The sequence below is a fragment of the Tursiops truncatus genome, chromosome 20, assembly GCF_011762595.2.
Source record: "Tursiops truncatus isolate mTurTru1 chromosome 20, mTurTru1.mat.Y, whole genome shotgun sequence".
Classification (NCBI taxonomy): Eukaryota; Metazoa; Chordata; class Mammalia; order Artiodactyla; family Delphinidae; genus Tursiops; species Tursiops truncatus.
Window position 1 is genome coordinate 58348793 of NC_047053.1, and position 23004 is coordinate 58371796.

General features: G+C 48.3%; 1 long non-coding RNA gene across 2 annotated transcripts in view; it reads left to right on the forward strand.

Moving 5' to 3' along the window:
- Nucleotides 1-12671: 12671 nt before the first annotated feature.
- The window catches only part of LOC117309488 (uncharacterized), a 28049-nt gene continuing 17716 nt past the window's right edge, over nt 12672-23004 (forward strand). For both annotated transcript variants that reach the window (XR_012328380.1, XR_004523830.2), the window contains exon 1: nt 12672-12870. This is a non-coding gene — a long non-coding RNA (uncharacterized lncRNA). The remainder of the gene's footprint in view (nt 12871-23004) is intronic.

Genomic DNA, 23004 nt, shown 5'->3' on the forward strand with positions numbered 1-23004 from the left:
TCAACCACTGTGCCACCAGGGAAGGCCCTATTTTATTTTTTTAAACTTTTTATTTTATATTGGAGTATAGCCTATTAACAATGTTGTGATAGTGTCAGGTGCACAGCAAAGCGACTCAGCCATACATGTACACGTATCCATTCTCCCCCAGACCCCCTCCCATCCAGGCTGCCACATAACATTGAGCAGGGTTCCCTGTGCTATACAGTAGCTCCTTGCTGGTTATCCGCTTTGAATATAGCAGTGTGTGCATGTCAATCCCAAACCTCCTGGCTATCCCTTCCCTCCTCAATTCCCCCCTGGTAACTATAAGTTCGTTGAGACCAGTCATTTAAAACATTATTTAAATCCTTGGGTCTCTGGCAATTGATGATTTCTGCTAACCTGTCTACCTTAGCAAAGATGGTCTTGCTAGCTACTAGATTTGAGAGAAAAGCCTCTGCAAGAAAGACAAATTGAGACAAGATAATTTTAGACAATAAAGTTGTAGAAAAGCATTTTCTCAACTGTTTATTCAAGCATATGCAAGGCTAAAATTCATTATTAATAGTTAGAAAGGGCTGATTTCCTGCATCAATGTACTTATTTTATTGTGAGTCTAGGGAATGATTAAAATGAGTACACTCAGAGTCAAGGATCAGTTTGAATCTCCCCCAAAACTTAATACTGTGGGTAAAGGACAAGAACCTTTTGCTAACAGCAGCATGGTCTGCCTTCCACAATGTTTCCCCCTAAAAGGAAGAATTATACAGGTTAGGGTTAGGGTTAGGGTTAGGGGTTTTTTGGGAAGTTGAGTTGTGTGAGTTCTTGGTCTGGTTTTGATTATGAACCCCTTATCAGATACACTATTTGCAAATATTTTTTCACATTCAGTGTGCTTTCTTTTGGTTTTGTGCATGGTTGGCTTTGCTGTTGAAAACATTTTTGGTTGGATAGAGTCCTTTTGGTTTAGTTTGCTTCTGTTTCCCTTGCTTGAGGAGACCAATCCAAAAAAATACTGCTAAGATTGATGTCAAAGAGTGTACTTCCTATGTTTTCTAATAGGAGTTTTATGGCTTCAGGATTGAAGTATTTGCAGTGCTGGATTTATTTTGAGGTTGTCTTTGTAGATGGTATGAGAACGGAATCCAATGGTGATTTTTGTGCGTGTAGCTGTCCACTTTTCCCAACACCATTTATTGAAGAGGCTGTCTTTTCCCCATTGTATATTCTCACCTCTTTCACCATAGATGAATTGATCATATAAGCGTGGGTTTATTTCTGTGTTTTCAGTTATGTTCCTTGTATCTATGTTTATTTCATTTGTGCCAATACCATGCTGTCTTGATGATTCTAGGTTTGCAGTATAGCTTGAAATCAGGCAATATGATATGTCCAAATTTGTGCTTCTTCCTAAGATTTTATTGACTCTTTAGGTTCTTTTGTGTTTCCATAACACATTTTGGAATTTTTTGTTGTAGTTTTCTGAGAAAATCCACTGATATTTTGAGAGGAATGGCATCATATCTCTCGATTGCCTTGGTGGTGTGGAAGCATTTTAACAATGCGAATTCTTTCGTTCCACGAGCACAGCATATCATTCCATTTGTTTGCGTCATCTTCATTTTCTTTCATCAATGGCTTCCAGTTTTCTGAGTACAGGTCTTTTACCTCCTGGGTTAGGTGTACTCCTAGGTATTTTATTTTTGTTAATGTCATTGTCCATGGAATTGTTTTCTTAATTTCTCATTCTGATAGTTTGTTGTGAGTGCACAGAAATGCAACCAATTTCTGTAGATTAATTTTGTATCCTGCAACTTAACTGTGTTTTCTGATGAGTTCTATTTGGTTTTGGGTGTTGCCTTCAGCATTTTCTACATAGAGTGTCAATGCCATCTACAAAGAGTGACAATTTTACTTTTTCCTCTGCCATCAGATTTCTCTTATTTCTTTTTATTTAATTATGTTGAATGAAAGTGAGGAGTGTGGTCAGGGTTAGAGTTATATGTCAACATATCTGGCCCTCTTCCCCTTCCTCCCTCTCCATCTCTCTGATGCCTCCAGGAAGAACAGGACTAGTCCAGGGTCACACATTATTCAGGGAGTTGAGCTGGACCATTGTTTTTCTGCCCCTCAGTCGTGTGCATAATTTTGCATGCTATCTGGGTAACTTTGGCCAGGTGTCCCTTCAGATCTTTTCCTATTTTTAAAGGGATTGTTTCTGTTAGTGTTCTTTGTCTATTTGGAGACAAATCCTTTATTACATGTGTTTGCAAATATTTGTCTCCTAGTTCTTGTCTTTTGCTTTTCTGAATAAGGTCTTTCACAGATTAGAAATCTTTAATTTTATCAAGTCCACAGTATTCCTTGTTTTTCTTTGTGGATTGCCTATTTGTGTTGTGTGTTAAGACTCAAAGCTCATGTCAATTTTCTGCTATATTTTCTTCTATAATATTGAGAAGTTTGCATTTAAAATGTGTCTCTGAATAATTTTGAATGATCTGGTGTAAGTTGCAAAGTTTGCATCTACATTCATTTCATCCCGTAGGGTTTCCAATTCATTGTTCCTTAACTGTTTTGGAGACCGTATGGGATATTTGGTTCCATTTCAGACTGAATTTCCACAGTTTAATGGATTCAGCAGTTTTGCCAGCAGGGGCGCTGTGTCCAGTGAACTGGAAATGAGGTGTGGCCTGCACTTCCCGCATTGAACACAGGGGGCGCTGAGCCCCCCCTCGCCCCCTCCTCTGACCCACTGGCACGTCCGCCCTCCATGGTGGACTTGGCCGTGTGCACACCTGAAAGAGTTCTGTCTCCTCAGGTGCCACCAGGGCTGCAGCTCTGGGGTGCCGAGGGTTGGCGTCTAAGCTGACAGGAAAAATTGTGCAAGAATTGGGGTGGGATCCCCTCTAAGGATCTGCACTGCTAGTAAAGGGTAAAGGGATGCACCTGTGGCACTATGATGGGTCCTGCACACAGTTCCCCCGGGGAGGAGTGTCCGTTCACTCTTCCCTTTGGGGGATCTGCTGGGAACTCTGCTCGCTCACGTGGTCCCCAGGGCTGGTCGTCACCAGACTAAATGCCTACCTCGATGATGATGACCAATGCAGTGTCCCCAGTGTTTGCATTTGCGTGTGTCCTCGTCTGAGAGGTCAAGCAGTCTCTAAGCTACACTGACCATCTGCATAGCCTCTCATTGCAACTGCATGTGTTTTTCTGTTTCTTTTCAGAACATTTGATTTTCGAGACGGTTTTGGGGCCACAGGGATGTCAGGTCTTTCTCTGGCTCTGGGTTATGAGGAATGCTTTTCCAGTTTGTGTTGGGGTTTGTCTTTCTTGGTTTCGTTTTGTTAGTTATTTTGGGGCCACAGGAAGAGCTCAGCACTTCCTTTCTGTCTTCTGGCTGGGGTGTCACACTTAGAACAGCAGTGTGTACCCTGAGACTACGCACATATTTACTAAACGGGCTTCGTTTTGTACGTGACATCTTTAATCCACCTGGATTTCCCTTTCAAATACCAAAATGCTATTTCAGATGAAAAAAGAAATACAAGAATTCACCAGTCCCCTCTTAAGATATGTGGGCAGAAACAGAAAGCCTCCTTTTGTATGATTTCATTGATAGGAAACACCCAGAATAGGTAAAGAAACAGAGAAAGAAAGAGGATTAGGGGTTGTCAGGGGCTGGGGAAGAGAGGAACGGGGCGAGCACGGTTTCAGTACAGGGTTTCACTGGGGGGAGGGGGAATGAAAGGGTCTGAAACTAGACAGTGGTGATGCTGCACAGCACTGTGAATGTGCTTAATGCTCCTGAATTGCACAATTTAAAATGGAAAGAACATGAATTTTATTATTTTAAACTTAAAAAACGAAGTGCAGAATACCATAAACCATGTGAAAGAAAACAACAAAATTACAAACAATAAAAAATAGAAACAACAACAGGGCAAGGGAAGTAAAGTTCGGGCTGGGGAGCATGGTGGTGGTGTAGGTCGGGAGCAGACAGCGATGGTGGCTGCAGGGCCAGCTCCGCCCCTGGGGTGGCGTTTCCAGAGAGGCTCTGGGTCTCCTGCAGGCGCACGTGCCGGCTCTCCCTGCTGGGCTGGTAAATCCTCGCCTGGTGCGGCGTCTTTGGCAGGCTATTCCTTAGGCTGGGATTTCCCTTTCGTTGGTCCCTGGTCCTGCACCTGCGGCTAACACCTCCAGATAGAAAGGTCTGGGAGTTGGAGCCAGGTTTAAGGTCCGGGGAAGTGCTGGAGCTGTGACAGCAGAAAAGATGACCCACACGCCTGCCTTTCCATGTGCCCTTCCGAGGACAGAGCTCTACCCAGAGCTTCCCAGAGAATTCCCAGTCCAGGAACTCACAGCAGGATGTCCTCTCTGCCGGCAGTCCATGGGATGGGTGGCCTCAGGCCAGCCTTGGCTCCGGGCCCAACCCCAGCCTCGGGGGACTCCCCGCCATGTGGCCCAGCACTCACCCCTCCCCACGCCCTCACGTGCACCCACCCCCGGCCTGCTCACCCTTGTGCTCTGCCTGGGTGGGCTCCAGCTGCCTCGGGGGAAGGTGGACATGGTGCTCCAGGTCAGAGCCGGGTGGGCTGAGCTCCGTGGAAGCCCGGGGCTGGAGCCTGGGGTGCGGCCTGGGTGGCGTCCGGGCAGGAGGCCTTCCCCGCTTACCTCTGGGCCCCGGGTCCGCGGAACCCTCCATGGCCACACTCACCCGAGGCCTGCACCTGCCCTCACGGGCAGTGTGGTGCCCCGGCCCCTCACTCGGGGAGACGGTGGGTCGGGTGTCCCTTGGATGAGCTCGTCGCCGATCTCCAGTGTGAGGCTCTGCAGTGACAGTGACCAGCAGCTGGCCCGGCCCGGAGGTATCAGAGCCCTGCCCGGCCGTTATCTCCGCCGCTGCTGCTGCCCACTCGAATTTCTGCTCCCAGATCGGGCAAGGCCTGTGTCTGCTCTCCTCCTACCTGGGAGGCAAGAGATCCACCTAGAGGGCTTGGGATAGACCTCGGGCAGAAGCGTGCTGCCCTGGCTTTCCACATCCCACCCAGCCAGCTTTGACCGGAGGTGTGGACGTGACCGGCGCCCCCGGCCTCTGACCCCTCATCACCCTGCTCTAGCGGCAGGCAGACCCAGCCCACAGAAGCCCCGACCTCCACACGTCCGGGGAGGGGGACATAGGGCTACTTGGATGGGATCAGAGCGGCGGCCTGGCCTGGCCTGGCTTGGCCTGGGCCTCCCAGTGTTACCTTTGGGTCCCTCTCGGCAGATGGCCAAAGGCGTCTGGGGTGAGACCTGACCAATGCCTGCAGCGTCCAAAAATACTCTTTCTGGGGCCTTTCCTGAGGCCACGGCCTCGGGGTATTGGGACACAGCACAACATGTCCATTCGAGCATCTCCAACCAATTGAGCTGGGTAGGGGGCTCCTCGAGAAGTAGGCACCTGGTCACCCAGGTTCCAATTCTGCTTGGCTCTATGGCTAGGGAAGTGAGGTCCCTTCCTGGGGTCCCCTTACCTGGGCTTCCTCCTTACACACAGCTCTCCAAGGGCACCTCTGGGCTGCTGACCGCCCACCCCCACCCCTGCCACGTCCCTGCGCAGTGACACCAACACGGCCCACTCCACAGCCCCGGGGAGGCCTGGGTGCCACCAGGGCCCCAGCTCTGAGGACACAGCAGGGTTCAGACCCGGCTCCTCCTTGCCAGTAATGTGACCCTAGGTAAGCCATGTGCCTCTCAGGGCCTCCGCAGTCCCCCATCTGCGCAGTGGGGGTCATGCTGGTATCTACTTCCCAGGGAGGCCATCAGGTGTACAGACCCGGAAACACCTGCAGTGCCTGTAGAACCCGTGGGCTGGTATCACATGGAGCCCATGCACAGGCTTAGCACAGGAAGGGTTCCATAAGGGGCCGGCGCAGCACAGAACACAGCTGAACAGGCCCGGCTCTGCGCTGGGATCTAGGGAGGGTCACTCCCCTTCCTGCCTGTTTCTCAGTCCGCCCGCAGTGGGAGGATTGAAAGTAAATAAAATTCAGACATCGCCCCCTCCGGCAACAACCTTCCGGGTCCTCATGCTGTGTTTACATTCAGGTCCCGTGTCTCATCCTGGCGCTGGGGTGGGCCCCCCCCAGGGCCCCCACATTCGCATTCGTGCCTCCTGGTCACACATCCTCCTGCGATCCCCGCCCCTCCAGGCAGCATGGACCTGGCGCCTGGGTTCCAACGTGCAGACTGATTGATAGAAATCGTGTGACTTCTACTCACTCCCTGTCTCCGGTGTTCATCGTCTCTCTGTCTATTTCTCTCTGCCTCTTTACGTTTCTGTCTCTGTTTCTCTGTCCCTTCTCTCTCTGTCTCTTCTTTCTCTCTCTCTTTCTTGCATGTATGTATGTGTATATTGTTAGGGTCCAGGGCAGGTCACTTCTAAATAGGCCTTAATGACATATTGATTATTTTGAATTAATATTACTTAAGAAAAGACCCATGCAAAAGATCTCCTCTCTGTCTCCCTGCAAGTAGGAAAGAAATCTCTCCTGTGAAAGGTACACCACCTGGGGGCTGAGGGGGAAGGGCTGCAGGCATGTTGGCCCCTGCAGATCAGTTCATTCTGGGAACCTCTGTCGTGACTACTGAGGTGCTAGTTAGCTTTGCCATGAGCAAAGCCAGCTCCCCTCTCCGCCTGTTTACGAGAAAAGGCCTGAGTCTGAGCCACTCTAGACTCTCTAGATTTCATGGCACACGGACTGAGCCCCACCCTCCCATCCTGCCAGACCCCTTGTACAAATGCCTTCACTTTAAGAGTTCTTTCACCTTGTCCAGAAAATAAACAACACCCCCCCCCCCCCCCCCCCAGCCAACAAACAAGCAGACAGATACCCAGCTGCTCTCCTTCTGCCTCAACCGCTTCAGAGTCGCTCTCTTGGAAATACCTTAAGCTCAATGACATACCGCCGGCTCCCTTTCTCTGGCACCATGCCAACCCCGGGTGAGCCCCGTCTTACGTGGGCACGACGGCACCACTCAGGTGAGCCGGAGACAGTACCCCAAAGTGGCCTGGTGGTACCACCGTACATTGAAAATGACCTACACACCAAATCGGCCATAAACATGGTGGTCCAGAGACCAGGGATGTGCATGTGCCTCTGATGAAATCACTGCTCAGGAGACCCCAGCATCTATCATCCGTCTTCTCCACGTTCTTCTGACCTCTGCTCTTCCTCTTTTCAGCTAATATCTTCCTAGATCGTTCATGGAGAAATTAGATCCCATCTGGCAAGAGCAGAATCGTCTTCCCAACACATGAGAAGAGAACAGGCACGGGCCCGCACCCACCTTATCCTCCTCTGCCTGCCTGGCCCATCATGTCAGAAACATGTGTCCCTCCTCCTGTCAGAAGCCTAACCCCAGGGAAAGGACTTAGATGTCAAGGAAACCAGAATATTGTCTTGAGCTTCGGACACTTCAAAAAACAAAGCAAAACCAAAACAAACAAACACCCCCTCCCCCACCCCCCAATAAAGCAGGTCTAAGAAGGGTGAGCTGAGCCTTCCCCTTCTTCCTGGAAGCAGCAGATAACATGTCCCCCACCCCACCCCCACCACTGCACCCCCCGCCCCCACCCCCCCCAGGAAGACGCCTTCCCTCTGCTGGAAGGAGAGTGACACTGTGATCGTCAAGGGCAGACAGTGGAGAATGAGAGAATTCCGTGCAGACAGACTTTGTGCGGCGTAATTCTCAACCTCCTTAGCCTCCCCACATAGTGTGGCTCCTTTTCCACAATCACCTCTCTGTTCAACCCAACAGAAAAGAATTTAGGTTTCGCCACTTCTCTGGGTCTTTCTTCATTTCCTTAGAGGGCGCCCTGGTCAGGTAAAACTTGTGGGAAATAAATGTGTATGGTTCCCTCCTGTGAGTCTGTTTCACGTCCATTCAATTCTCAGGACCAGCCGTCAGCTCTAAGTGGGTGGAGGTCAGGTTCGGTCTCGGCCACATCTTCCCTGCCGGCATCTTTGAATTCTACCTCCTTCCTTGGCTTGAGTCCTCAGCATGCTGACATGCTCTCAGCGACCATCTTCAGAAGCTCTGTGAACATGGGCTGTGTCTTTCAAAATGAAACACGTTCTTACATACGATCCAGTCCTCAAGCTCCTTGGTATCAATGGACCCAAATGAGTCGAATGCTTCCATCTGCACAGAAACCTGCGCCCGGACGTTTACGGCAGCTTTATTCGTAACTGCCAGAACTTGGAAGCAACCAACATGTCCTTCGGGAGGTGACTGGACAGATAGACGGGGCTCCATCCATGCAGCAGAATGTTCTTCAGCACTGAAAAGAAATGAGAGAGAGAGAAGGAGCCACAGGAGACGGGAGGGGCACCTTAAGTGCATGTCAGTCACTGAAAGAAGCCAGTCTGGAAAGGTGGCATAGCTTAGGGTACCAACTACATATGACATTCGGGAAAAGGCAAACCACGGAAAGGGTGGGTTGCTAGGGGTTTGTGGCGGGGTTAAGGGGTGGGGTATGATAAATAGGTCGAGCACAGAGGATTTTTAAGGCAGTGAAACTATTCAGTGTGATACATTCATGGCGAGATACATTTGTCAAAACCCATAGACTGTGCAACACCAGGAGTGAACCGTAGTGTAAACTCTGGACTCTGGTGATCATGATGTGTCCATGCAGATTCATCGATAGTGACCAACACCCAGAATGTTGATAGGCTAGTTGGGGAGAGGGAAACTCTGAGCACCTGTGTGGGTGGGCGGAGGGGGTGGATGGGGAGAGCAGTAACAGCAGAGCAGGGGCACGTGGCACCTCTCTGTACTCTGCCCAATTTTGCTGTGAACTCAAAACTTCTTTAAAAAAATAATAAACCCCATTTAAACAAAGAAACAAATGAACATTCCAGTAGCATCTCATGGCTGCTTCTCTTCAAGTTCTGTTTGTCTGGGCCACTTGAGAGTCAAACTTCAGCAGACACTTTCACAGATGGCCTTTCAACCCGCATCCTTTCATAGTTTCATCTGACATCTGCTCTTTATCTCACTACACTCTTTTTTTTTTTTTTGGCCGAGCTGCACAACTTGCAGGATCTTAGTTCCCTGACCAGGGATCGAATCCGCTCCCTCGGCAGTGAAAGCGCGGAGTCCTAACTACTGGACCACTGGGGAGTTCCCCAACACTCTTTTTTTTTTAAGATAGTACCTTTTCTTCTTTTTAAAAATCGGTGTATACTTGATGGGCAATTATTATATATTAGTTTTCTGGTATACAACATAGTGACTTGATATTTTTATACACTACAAAATAATCACCAAGATAAGTCTAGTTACCATTTGTCACCATACTGTGTTATTACAGTATCATGGACTCTATTCCCTATACTGTACATCACACCCCATGACGTTTGTTTTATAACTGGAATTTGGAACCTTTCAATCTTTCTCACCTATTGCACTCATCCCTCCACCCACCCACCTAGCAACCACCAGCATGTTCTTGGCATCCATGAGTCCATTTCTGTTTTGTTGTGTTTCTTCATTTGTTTTGTTTTATAGATTCTACATATAAATGACATCATAAGGTAATTCTCTTTCTCTGTCTGCTATATCTCATTTAGCATAATGCCCTCTAGGTCCATTCATGTTCTTGCAAGATTTCATCTTTTTTTTTTAATTAATTAATTTGTTTTTATTTTTGGCTGTGGTGGGTCTTTGTTTCTGCACACGGGCTTTCTCTAGTTGTGGCGAGCAGGGGCTACTCTTCGTTGCGGTGCGCGGGCTTCTCATTGTGGTGGCTTCTCCCGTCATGGAGCACAGGCTCTAGGCGCATGGGCTTCAGTAGTTGTGGCACATGGGCTCAGTAGTTATGGCTTGCAGGCTCTAGAGCGCAGGCTCAGTACTTGTGGCGCACGGGCTTAGTTGCTCTGCGGCATGTGGTATCTCCCTGTGCCAGGGATCGAACCGTGTCCCCTGCATTGGCAGGCAGATACTTAACCACTGTGCCACCAGGGAAGCCCAAGATTTCATTCTTCTTTTATGGCTGAGTCATGTTCCAGTGTGCGTGTGTGTGTGTCCAGTTTTCACATATATATATGAAACCTTCTTTATCCATTTGTCTATTGATGGATAGTTTGGTGGCCTCCATATCTTGACTATTGTCAATAAAGGCTTCATGAACATAAGGGTGCGTATATATTTTTGAAGTTGTGTTTTTGTTTCCTTCAGAAAGATATCCCCAAGTATAATTCCTGCATCATATGGTAGGTCTATTTTTAATTTCTTGAGGAACCTCCATACTGTTTTCCATAGTGGCTGCACCAATGAACATTCCCAACAAAAGTGAGTGAGAGCTCCCTTTTCTCCACGTCCTTGGCAATACTTATTATGTGTTGTCTTTTGGATGATAGCCATTCTTTCAGGTGTGAGGTGATACTCTCATTGTGGTTTGAACGTGCATTTCCCTGATGATGAGTGATGTTGACCATCTTTTCATGTGTCTTTTGGCCATCTGTATATATTCTTTGGAAACATGTTCTGTCCTCTGCCAATATTTTAACTGGGTTTTTGTTTTTTTGGAGGTTGACTTGTGTGAGTGAGTTCTTGGTCTATTTTGTGTATGAACCACTTACCAGATATATTGTTTGCCAATATTTCTCACATTCAGAAGGCTGCCTTTTCTTTGTGGATGGTTTCCTCTGCTGCTGGAAAGCCTTTCAGTTGGATGGAGTCCCATTGGTTTATTTTGCTTGAGGAGGCAGATCCAAAAAGTATTGCTAAGACTGATGTCGAAGAGTGTACTGCCTATGTTTTCTTCTAGGAGTTTTATGGCTTCAGGTCTTACATTGAAGTATTTGATTCATTTTGAGGTTATTTTGTAGATGGTATAAGAAAAGATTCCAGTTTCATTCTCGTGCATGTAGCTGTCCAGTTTTCTCAACACTATTTATCGAAGAGGCTGTATTTTCCCCATTGTATATTCTCACCTCCTTTGTCATAGATAAATTGACTGTATAAGTGTGGGTTTGTTTCTGGGCTCTCAATTCTATTCCATGGCTCTATGCATATTTCCTCTGTGCCAATACCATACTGTCTTAATGATTCTAGTTTGAAATAGTTTGAAATCAGGGAGCGTGATATGTCCAGGTTTGTGCTTCTTTCTTAAGTTTGTATTGACTATACATGTTCTTTTGTGTTTCTATACACATTTTAGAATTCTTTGTTCTAGTTCTCCAAAAAAATTCCATTGGTATTTTGATAGAAATGGCATCCAATCTCTAGGTTGCCTTGGGGTGTGGAATCATTTTAACAATATGGATTCTTTTAATCCATGAGCATGGTATATATTTCCATTTGCTCGTGTCATCTTCATTTCTTTCATCAATGTCTTCCAGTTTTCTGAGTATAGGTCTTTTACCTCCTGGGTTAGGTGTATTCCTAGGTATTTTATCTTTGTTAATGTCATTGCTCATGGGGTTGTTTCCTTAATTTCTCATTCTGACAGTTTGTTGTGAGTGCACAGAAATGCAACCAATTTCTGTAGATTAATTTTGTATCCTGCAACTTTACTGAACTTTCTGATGAGTTCTATCTGGTTTTGGGTGTCATCTTCAAGATCTTCTGTATAGAGTATCATGTCATCTACAAACAGTGACAGTTTTACTTTTTCCTCTGCCATGAGATTCCTTTTATTTCTTTTTAAAATCTGATTACTATGGCTAGGACTTCTTAGACCATGTTGAATGAAAGTGGTGAGAATGGTCAAGGGTTAGAGTTAGGTTTAAGCATAACTGGCCCTCTTCCCCTTCCTCCTTCTCCATCTCTCTGAGGCCTCCAGGAAGGACAGGGGTAGTCCACGGTCACAAATGGCTCAGAAAGTTGAGCTGGACCATTGTTTTTCTGTCCCCTAGTCCTGGGCATAGTTCTGTGTACTGTCTGTGTATCTTCTTTGGCCAGGTGTCCAGTCAGATCTTTCCCTATTTTTCATGGGGTTGTTTGTGTTAGCATTCTTCGTATGTTTTGAGACAAATTCTTCATCAGATGTGTGTTTGCAAATATTTTTCTCCCAGTTTGTAACTTGTCTTTTGATTTTCTGAATAAGGTCTTTCATGGAGTAGATATCTTCAATTTTATAAAGTCCACAGTATTCCTTGTTTTTCTTTGTAGATTGCCTTTTTGTGCTGTGTGTTAAAACTCCAAAGCTCATGATCTACATGACCAAACTCAAACTCATTGTCAATTGTCTTCTACGTTTGCTTCCATAATTTTGAGGTGGGGACTGTCTTTCCCCTCGGCGTGTCCTTGGCCCCTTTGTCATAAATTAACTGACCCCAGCCGTGCGTGTTGAATTCTGGGCTCTCTGTCCGGTTCCTCTGGTCCCTGCGCCTGTTTTTGTTCCAATTCCACGCTGTTTCAGCGACTGTAGCTTTTCAACAGTGTGTGAAGTCAAGTAGGGAGACGCCTCCAGCCTCTTCTCCTTTCTCAGTTAATTGTTCCCTAACTGTTTTCCGAAAACTTTGGGGATATTTGTCTCCATTTCAGTTTGAATTTCCACGGTTTAACAGATTCAGAAGTTCCGCCAGCAGGGGGCGCTGTCTCCAGTAACCGACCACTTCCCGCACCGACCACAGGGTGGCGCTGAGCCCGCCTCTCTGACCCCACAGCGCATGCGCGTTCCCCGCGGACTCGGCTCTGAGCGCGGCTAAGGGGAGTTGTGTGTCCTCAGGCACTGCCGGGGCTGCGGCTGGGACGCTGGGCTCAGCGTCTGTGCTGACAGGAGCTCGGTCTCCTCAGGACTCGCTGGGGTTTCGGCTTCAGGACAACGTGGGGCTGCGTCCACGCTGACGGGAGCTGGGTTTCCTGAGGACGCAGGCGACGCCGGCGGAAAAGGTGAGGAGACAGTGAGGAAAAGTGGGGAGAAGCTTCCTGGGGGCGACGGACGGCTGCGGGGGTCCGTCTTCATGCGGGCCGGAAGGGCTTGGCGTGCAAAGCTGGGTTTTTGGTCAGGCTGGTGCGCGGTGGAGCCGCGTGGGTTACGGGGTGTGCAGTCTTCCCCGCACCGTTTACCGCGGGGCTGCCCTTCCGCTCGGTGTGTCCTTGGCCCCCTTGTCGTAACTTAGCGGCCCCCCCCCCCCCCCCACCGTGCGGGGTGGGTTCTGGGCTCTCCGTCCCGTCCCTCTGGGCTGTGCGCCTGTTATGAGCCAGTTCCGCACTGTTTTGGGGACTGTAGCTCGTGATGAAGTGTGAAGTCAGGGCGGGAGATGCCTGCGGCCCGTTCTCCTTCCTCCGGGTCGCCTCGGCTCTTCCGGCTCCTTTGTGGCTCCACGCGCGTCTTGGGAGGATTTGCTCTGTTTCTGTGGAAAATGCCATGGCCTTTCGGGAGGGCCTGCGCTCACTGTGTGCACCGCTCTGGGTAGAAGGCATACTCTAACAATGTTCATTCTTCGTTCCATGAGAACAGGGTAATCTTTCCATTTCTTGGTGTGTCTTTTTCAATTTCTCCATCGATGTCTTAAAGTTTGCAGTGTGCAGGTCTTTCACTTCCTTGGTTAACTTTATTCCCAGGTATTTTGTTCTTTATGGTGCAATTGTAAATAGGGTTGCCTTCTTTCTTTTTCTGATGGTTCATTATTAGTGTTTAGAAATGCAACTGATTTCTGTGTATTGATTTTGCAACTTTACTGAATTCATTTATTAGTTCTAATAGTTTTTTTGTGGAATGAAGTGGAAAATTGGACTTCCAAAATCCCACTGTTTCTACCGTATCCAGGTCGTCCACAACACGGAGGACAGTGGCCCCTAATATAACCTTCCCCCAGTGCCTCTAAATGACACGTGGACTTCGGGTGAACTGGATCTGGGTAGGGCTCGGCTGCTCTATGGAAGCTTGATGTTTTCTCTGCTTTTCTGGCGTGCTATTGACATACATGATGTTTTGAAAAGTAATTTACTTTCCAGTAATTTCAAACATACAGATTTACCCACATAAAACAAGTCTTGTATCTTCACTAAATATATTCCTAAATATTGACGTTGACATTATTTACAGTGAAATTGTTATCATAAATGCTTTTTCAGGTTATTTATTGCTAGTGTATACATATAAGATAGATTTTTGTGAATTGATATTTTGCTCTATAACTTTGCTGCATTAGTTAGTTGACTAGGTCAAATAATTTTTTGTTCATTATAGGTAGTTTTATATATAAAATGATGTGATCTGTGTTCTGTGAAGAGACACAGTTTGAATTTTTCCATTCACACATGGATGCCTCCTATTTCTTTCCTCAAGATTCTGGGTAGGACTTCCGGCATCCTATTGAGTAACAATGATGAAGACCAGCTTCCTGGCCTCGTTCCTGATTTCAGGAGTAAATCTTTGTCTTTAACATTGAGCATGATGTTTGCTGTGGCTTTTTGTACTACTCTTTTCCATATTCAACAAATTTCCTTTTATTCCTGCTTTCTTGAGTGTTTGTATCATGAAATAACACTGGTTTTTTATTGTAGTTTTTTCTGCATTAATTGATATGATCGTGTGTTTTACTTCACACTTTTATTGTGGTTTATTACATTGCTTAATTTTAATATGTTGAACAACCTGAAATTTCTGGTGTAGAGATACTTGCTTATGGCATTATCCATTTAATGTTCTTTTCGTTTCCTGTTGCTATTATTTTGTGATGGATTTTTATATTCATCTTTATAAGGTATACTGGGGTATTCTTTTTTATGATGTATTTGTATAATTTGGTTAGATTTGGCTTGGTGTAAGTGGTGTGGAGGGTTAGCGTTAGGGCTGGGGCTCTGTATGGTTTATGGTTGCCGTTATGGTTTACGTCTTATGGTTATGTTCACAGTTATGACTTATTTATGCGTATGGTTAATGAATACATTTTATGGTTTATGGTTTTGGTTATGGTTGTGGTTTTGTTTATTCCTTAAGGTTTATGGTTTTGGTCTCAGGGTGTTAGGGTCCTGCGTTAGAGTGGGTGTTAGGACATGGGCTAGAATTAGGGTACAGGTAGGATACGGGTAGAGTATGGGTTAGGGTAAGGTACAGGTTTAGGGTACGGGTTAGGGCTAAGGTTAGCTCAGGGCTTAGGGTCAGGATCAGAGTTTAGGGTGAGGATCCGTGTCGGGGTTAGCGTCAAGGCTGAGCTCGGCCGTTGTTTTCTGCTCCTCCAGCCCTGAGCCCTGATAGAAGATGAATGAAGTGTCTGCTCTGGTCCCTCACTGTTTCAAATTGAACTCAACATCAGTCCAGTGTTCTTAGGGCCTCAGAGGTCATACAGGGTTTCCCTACACCCTCCCTCCTGGGTAGGGAGCCGGAAGGGCTTGGCGTGCAAAGCTGGGTTTGCACTTCTTGAAGTTGTCTCCCACTCACGGGCCAGATAAAAATGATTAGAAAACAAGCCAGAGCTGCAGCCCCTTGTCTATCCTGACCCTCAGGACCCCACACCTGTTCCTTGGACCTGGCCGGTGCAGCAAGGCCCATTTTCTGTAGCTATGAGCCCCTGAGGGGCGAGGATTGGCTGACCTGGGCAGCCTGACCCGGCCGGCCAGCCCTCCCCAGGTGTGCCTGGGTTGAGGTCAATATAAACACCGCTCCAGGCAGCAAGAGCCCCTGCAGCTGTTCCTGACGCCATATTCTCTGCCCCGTCAGCAGTCTCGGGGCTGGGCTGGTGGGAGGGAGTGAGAGGCCATGGCTTTGTGGGTGGCCCAGTGTGAGTGGGGCTCTGCTGGACTTTCTGCAGGAGTTGCCAGGCTGCCACCTGCTAAAGAAGAGGATGTGTCACCCATACCGGCCACTGGAATTTCTCCCCGGGCAGATGTGAGGAAGGAAAAAAGCAGTGGGGGCCGGGACAGGAGGGGTGCCTCAGGCAGGGAAATGGAAAGCTTCCAGAAGAGCGCCCGGGGCCAGGACCATCCTGGCTGGCCTGCAGGCACAAACTTGGCCTGCGTGCTGTGGCTGGTGTGACTCCAAGCGCTTTCCTCTAGGCTTTCCAGTCCTTGCACAAGTTTTACCTGGGAAGGGTGGGAACAGTTCAGCAGCAGCTGGCCTGGGGCTCAGCTCACGTTTACTCACAGACGCCTCAGCACCGTCCCCCAGCCTTGCAATGAGGACGCTCCTTGCGGGGGGGCTGCTGGCTGCATGGGAGACGATTCCCCGCCTCTGACCAACTTCAGAATGGTTTACCACTAGAGCAAGTGTCCTGATAGGGTTTTCATCTGTGTAACTAGTGGGTTCTTAATTAGCAATGTGAACGGTGACATCAGAAGTCCTGAATTAGGGTGGAAATACTTATCCCCAACAGGTACAGGTGTAAAAACCTGGGGAGGCCATGTGCAGTCAGTACCCTTGGGAATGGGCTTCCGAATTGACCCCTCAACATTCTGGTGTCCAGCCACTGCTTTAGGACTTCTGGGGCTCAGTGCTGACTCTTAAGGGTTCTGTAATCCAGCCCCTAATCTGCTTTTAGTGAGACCCGCACTTCCGGGATCCTACAGAGCAGGGTCTGTGTGACCGTTCTGTGGCTTCTGTAACAAATGACCACAAGGTGGGTGGTTTAAAACAACAGGAATTCATCCTCCCCCAGTCCTGGAGACCAGACATCTAAGATTAAGGTGTTGCAGGACGGAAGTCTCTCCAAAGGCTCCAGGATAGGGTTCTTCCTGCCTTTTCCAGCTTCTGGGGTCTCCAGGCGTCCCCAGGCTTGCGGCTCCATCCCTCCCGTCTCTGCCTCTGTCTTCACGTGGCTTCTCCTCTGTGTCTGAGTCTCTCCTGTTTTGTCTCTCATAAGGACTCTCTCAATTGGATTGAGGGCCACCCTAACCCAAGATGACCTCACCTCGAGATCCTTAACTATATATACGAAGACCCTTTTCCCAGATATGGTCCTGTTCACGTGTTCTGGAGGGACACATCTTTTGGGGCCAGCATTCAACCCATTGCCTGTGTATAAAATAACCCTCATTTTAGGAGATTACCAAGATCCCATATAGACTGGCACAGACAGCAGCCATGTGGGTGGGGTCTGGGCAGAGTGAGGACCCTGGAATCACCTGGAAAGGATGAGTCCTGGCTGCATTAGGTGAACTCTTGCACCACGGGGCACGTGGAAACAGCCACTCCACTCTGTCCGTGGAAAGTGCCGAGTCCAGAAATGGTTATATTGCAAAGCTGGCTCTCCTGGGATTTCATCATCAATAGCATCATGTAACCAATAACTACGGGCTTGGAGGAGTCACTCTCTGGCACATGATGACAGCACTGTCTCTTTAGGCTCATCCAGCCTAGAATAGGAATGTTTGAAGGAGAAGAGTTTGGGAGATTGCGAAGCTTGGTTGTCAAGGAAACTGAGAAGGTTTGTCAAGGAAACTTCTCCCTTAAACTGAAGGCAGGGCTGGGAGAGCTGAACTCCAGGCATCTTTTAAAGGGGCTGCTCTGAAGCACCATCACCCGAGAGGTGGTGTCAGCATGAGCTGGGGTTTGAGAAAAGTGTGATGAGATGAAGCCTGACTTTCTGTGACAGCTGGGGAGGGGTTTGTAAAGCACCTTGGCTTTTAAGGCAAAGTTTGTTGCTGAAACAAAGTGTCTCCCAAAACTGGGCTGAAGCTCAAGATGTCTCTGTCCCCTTCTTGTGAGAGTCCAGGGCAGGTGGGTGTGGGGGCCCAGGCTCTGTCCCCCTGGTTTCTCCTTCCTGCTTCCAGGTGAGGGCTCCAACAAGCAGGGTGGGGTGACCAGGTGGGCATCATGCCCTCCGTCCTAGGATGCAGGCTGGCCAAGGCCCTCACCACCTCCACCCCTTCCCCTTGGTAACACGAAGCACTACGCCCCAGCTGGGAAGGCTGGGAGGTGCAGGGTAGCTGTGAACAGGAAAAAGGGAAATGGTTTCTCACGGGCAGCTGCACGGCTCTCCTGTGAGGGTCACCTGGACGGTAGCGCACAGACTCTGGGTCCTGTGAAGCTTCGATGCTTTGTGGTTCTGGAAATCCTATAGGAGACGGTCCACACTGAGAGCTAATGCTCTCAGTGGAGCTGGTGAAGCCAAAGATCTGCAGTTGAGACTGAAGGTGCCGATGTACGTACAGGACAAAACCGTCTCGTGGGATTGGACTTCAGGCACGTTTAACGTGAATGCAGTCGTGTTATGCCGAAAAGCTTCTATCTTGTGCCTCCCCTCAGGGACCCCCTCCTCAGTTCCTGGGGTTCCTGTAACCCATGTACAGGGGGATGGAGAGTGGGCTCTGTCCAGTCTGAGCCCTGAGTTACCCTGCGTGTGAGTCTGCTCAGGACCACCGTAACAAGTAGCACAGACAGGGCAGCTTGGGTAACAGACCTATCTCCCAGTCCTGGATGCTGAGATCAAGGTGTGTGCACGCTGGCTTCTCCTGAGGCCTCTCTCCTTGGTGCTCAGACAGCCATCTTCTCCCCAGGTCCGCACATGGTCTCCCCCTGTGCCTATCTGTGTCCTAATCTCTTCTTGTAGGACATCAATCCTATTGGATTAAGATCCACCCCAGTGACCTCATTTTTACCTTGATCACCTCTTTAAAAATCCCATCTCCAAATACAGCCACATCCTGGGGTCCTGGGGGTTAGGGATTCAGCATGTGAATTTGGAGGGACGTGACTGAGCCTATACCATCCTCCTTAGGAACCAGGTGTGCTTCAGTCCTTCCTTCCCTCAAGTCACACGAGGTGATGTAATGGCTCAAGGAGAGGCCACTCGTGCAGAGTTTGTGTCCCAGCCGGGGAAGCCTTCTCTGCTCTCTTTGATGAGGCCGTGGCAGTGCCGGCCCCGTCCTGAGATGAGCAGTTCTGGGGTTTCCTGCCGTGTCTCCCGGCCTGCTGAGGTGCCCACTGTCAGGGAGCTCAGGAGCCAGCAGCCTAGTGGGGATGCCGGGGACTCTCAGGGCCTTGGCAGGTGTCTCTCCCGGCAGATACCCTAGCGAAAGTGGGGAAACATTTGGGGGATTACAGGCGGGAGAGAGTCAGTCTCGTTTATGCTTCAGAAAGACCAGGTTGGGGTGGGATGTGAGACGCACCGTGCGGGCAGGGAGCTTTGTCAGCCCTGATGGAGGAACCAGGCACCAGATCGGGCTTGGGCCAGGGCTGTGGGCGTAGAGGGGAATTAGTGTGGGAACTGGCCACAGACTGTTGTCGAAATCTCGGCTTCCCTGTGCACGAGGCCAAACAGAAATACAGAGACAGGGATTTTGGAGGAAGAGAGAGATGGCTTTATTTTTCTGCCAGGCAGCAGGGAAGACACAGCCAGCTAGCGACTCAAGAACTGGGCACCCCCCTGCTCCTTGAGAATCAGGGAAGATTTTATATGTGGGGCTCTCGCAGTCGGGGTATAGGATAAGGATAAAAGTAGTGAAAGTCTTGCATTCCTCCTTTCCTTTGCATTATTTCAAAACAGTCACAGTTGGCATCAGGCTGCCTGGTAATTGGGGTCCAGCAGTCTGGTAATTGCGTCCGTTTGCCTCTGGTTTATCGGCGGTGACCTCGTTTCTGAAATGCAAAAGCTATAGGGGGTGATTTGTTAGGAGGGGCGTGTAGAATGTAAGTGCTGGACATGATAAGGTTAGGGAGTGAGAGGCAGGGGATGTAACTCACACAGAGTCAGGGGTGATGGGTGCCGAAGGTAAATTACATAGTGTCATGGAGTGAGGTTAGTCTTGTAAAGTACAAATCTAGTTACTACAAATGAGTGACAAAGTAAAACAAGGAGTGATGAACTCTTTCAGGCCAGGTTATGTTTCTTCTCTAGCCTGTTCACTGTTCCCTTTATTTTCCTTGTTCTCAGGGGAGGGAAAACTTCATTTCTATTTTTGCTACAACAAGACTCTGGAGGAGCAGATGACAGTCACTGGGGCACAAGGAGGGTGGGAGCCTGGGAGACCCCAGTGTTACCTAACCAAACTTGGGTCCACTTGCCCGAGTGCAGTAAAGCCAGTCTACTGACACCGGGTGTGGTGAAGGAAAGTGCAGCTTTAATTGTAAAAGTGCCAATACAAGGAAGACAGGTGGCTTGTGCTCTAAAACCCCAAAGTCCCTGAGTGATTTCAGCAAGGAAATTTTAAAGGCCAGGTGAGGGAGGGGGGTCGCAGGGTATGTGATCAGCTGGTGTACAGTTCTCTAGTTGAAGATGAGGTAACAGGCGGTTAACATTATAAATTATTAGGCAACAGAATCTCTGGGGCTCCCTGTTCATGATCATCAAGTAGTTAATTTCTTCCACTTGGTGGTGGTTTTAGCATCTGTAAAACAACTCAGGAAGTGTGCATCAGACACTGTTATCCAGGTACTTCAGAGAGGAGCTACAGCAGAGGATGTGGGGGAGGGGTCTGTCCTAGGAAGGCCCCGTAGGGTCCTGCTCGGTCACACCTGGTGCCTGGGCTAAGCAACCTGGGAAGGTGGGGCTGCTCCTGGGTGTGGGGAGCTGCAGGATCCCAGTCCTCTGAGGGGCCTGTTAGCCCCCAAGGGAGACGGGGATGCAGCGGCTGGACAGAGGTGTCTGGCCTGGGAGAGGAGTCCGGGCTGGAAATGTCACTGGAATCATCACAGGGAGGGAGAGAAAAGGCCAGTGGGGACAGGTAGGTCACAGCAGACTGTGCAGGTGACTGCGGTCCTGATGGAAGCAACTCAGAGCCAGAAAGGAGTGGCCATCAGGGGCTGACCTTCATTCTCTTGTTCGTTTGTAAAGCCGTTGTGTCAGAGTTTGAGACACCGCCAGGAGTCGTCTGGGCCCAGTGCTGCCACGGCTTCATCAAAGGGCCCAGGGGGAACAGAGAACCACTGCAGGCCCCGCCCATGTCCTCACTGGGAATGAACCCCATCGGGGCTCCTGGGCTCACAGACTTGAGGGAACCTCTGTCCTCAGGACTGGTCCTCCTCCCTCCTCTCACCTGCTGGTCAGAGGCCCAGGAACCCCCAACCTGGCTCCACCCCCAGGGCTTGGATTCAGAGGCCCAGGAACCCCCTACCTGGCTCCACCCCCAGGGCCTGGATTCTGGGACAGCTTAGGGGTAAGCAAGACCCTCATGCTCCTTTATCTGCTTAGGGATGAGAATGTCTTAAAAGCTGCAAGTGACTGATTACAAAAGACTGGGTGTTTCCAGCAGATATGGGTGGAAAGATGGGGTGTGAAGTTCCTGTGTCTGCAGGGTCTTCCCAGCATGAAGATCTGTGTGTTTCCCCCGGCCAGTGAGCATCCTCCCAGGAAGCCCAGATCCAGGATTACGAGGGCAGAGGCTCTCCCCTTGCTTACCTGTAACTTCCCACGCCCACAGCAAGGAGCCTGGCTCCCACCATCTGCCATTTATCTGTGCATTGCTCCTTTCCAGGTTACATGTGCAGAGGTTTCAGAATTGTTAGCTACTACACCCTGGAAATAACTTCATAAAATAAAGCCCACTGTTTATATACGGTCCATTTTGCCTTTAGTCTACAGATTCCATTCATTTCCAAAGGTGACTTAGGTCAGCACCTTTTACCCCATCCCCTACAGTGAGTTGTTTCCATATATTTCGAATACATTTAGACTCTGTCACATTATGTATTCCATCCTGCAACATGCCTACATTCTAAATAACTAAATTTGAATAGATTATGATTGACCCCTTGGGCTACACACATCTATGGGCTTAGACAAATGCATAGTGACAGGTATCCATCCTAGAGTATCACATGGTATACTTCAGCCCCCCCACCCCATGATCTGCTTATCATCTATGTAGCTTCGCCTTTCCCAGAATGTCGTAAATGGGGTCATACTGTGTGCAGCCTCCTCAGACTGGATTCTTTCACTTAGCAACACATACTGAGGATTTATCCATGTCTTTCCATAGGTTGATGGTGCATTCCTTTCTGCTGAGTAGTATTCCACTGCACGTGTATGGGAGGAAAAACAATTTTCCCTCTATTTTTCTAGGTTCTTGGTTGAGACCCCCCCTGCCCCTGTAATAAAAGATTACCAGGAGAAAAATAAATTTAATGACATGTATACCTTCTGAAAACAGGGGGGATACCACGGAAAACTGAGTCACTCCCTGAAATGATCCCCTTAAATACCATCTTCAGCTAAAAACAGAAGAAAGATGTTGGGGAACGGGGGGAAGGCCAATTATGGCAGGTTATCGTGCAAAGCACAGTAAAGAAGGGTATGATTGTTTGCACATTTAAGTCAGGACATCTCCATTGATAAGTGTTACTTGAGCTTTCATTATCCTTCTATTTCTGGTGCAAAGCGGGACATACTCTTATAAATGGGGATTTCTGTATTGTAAATGTCCTTCACAAAAGGGCAATCTCTACTCAGTTTTCTGAGATTCCTTTTTTTCTTTTTTTTAAAAAAATCAGACTGAAATAATCCTCGTGCCAGAGGGAGATATTTTGGGGTGGCATATTCTGCTTGCCTTGACATGGATGTATGCATTCATCTTTTGAAGGATATCCTGATTTCTTCAAGTTTTTAGCCATTATGAATAGTGCTGCTGTGCCTAATTGCATCCTTGTTCGCATTTGGACATAGATTTTCAAAGCAGTTGCCTAAATACTGGAAGCACAATTGTTGGATCCCAAGGTAAGACTTATTTAGCTTTGGAAAAAACTGCCAAATTGTCTTACAAAGTGGCTGTACATGCATCCCACCAGCAATGAGGGAGAGTTCCTCACCCTCTAGCAATTGGTATTGTCATATTTTTGGAGTTTAGCAGTGCTAATAGGTGTGCTGTGATATCTCATGATTTTAATTTGTAATTCCCTAATGGTATATGATGTTGAGCTTGTTTTTGTATGATTTTTTACTATCTATATCTTTTTTGGCTGGGTGTCCAGATCAGATCCTCACCCATTTTTTTTTATGGGGTTGTTTTAGAGGTCTTTGTCTATTCTGAGTCCAGATCCTTTATCAGATACAAGTTTTGCAAATCTTTTTCTCCCAGTTTGTGTCTTGTCTTTTGATTTTCTGAATAACGTCTTTGAGAGTAGAAATCTTTAATTTGATAAAGTCC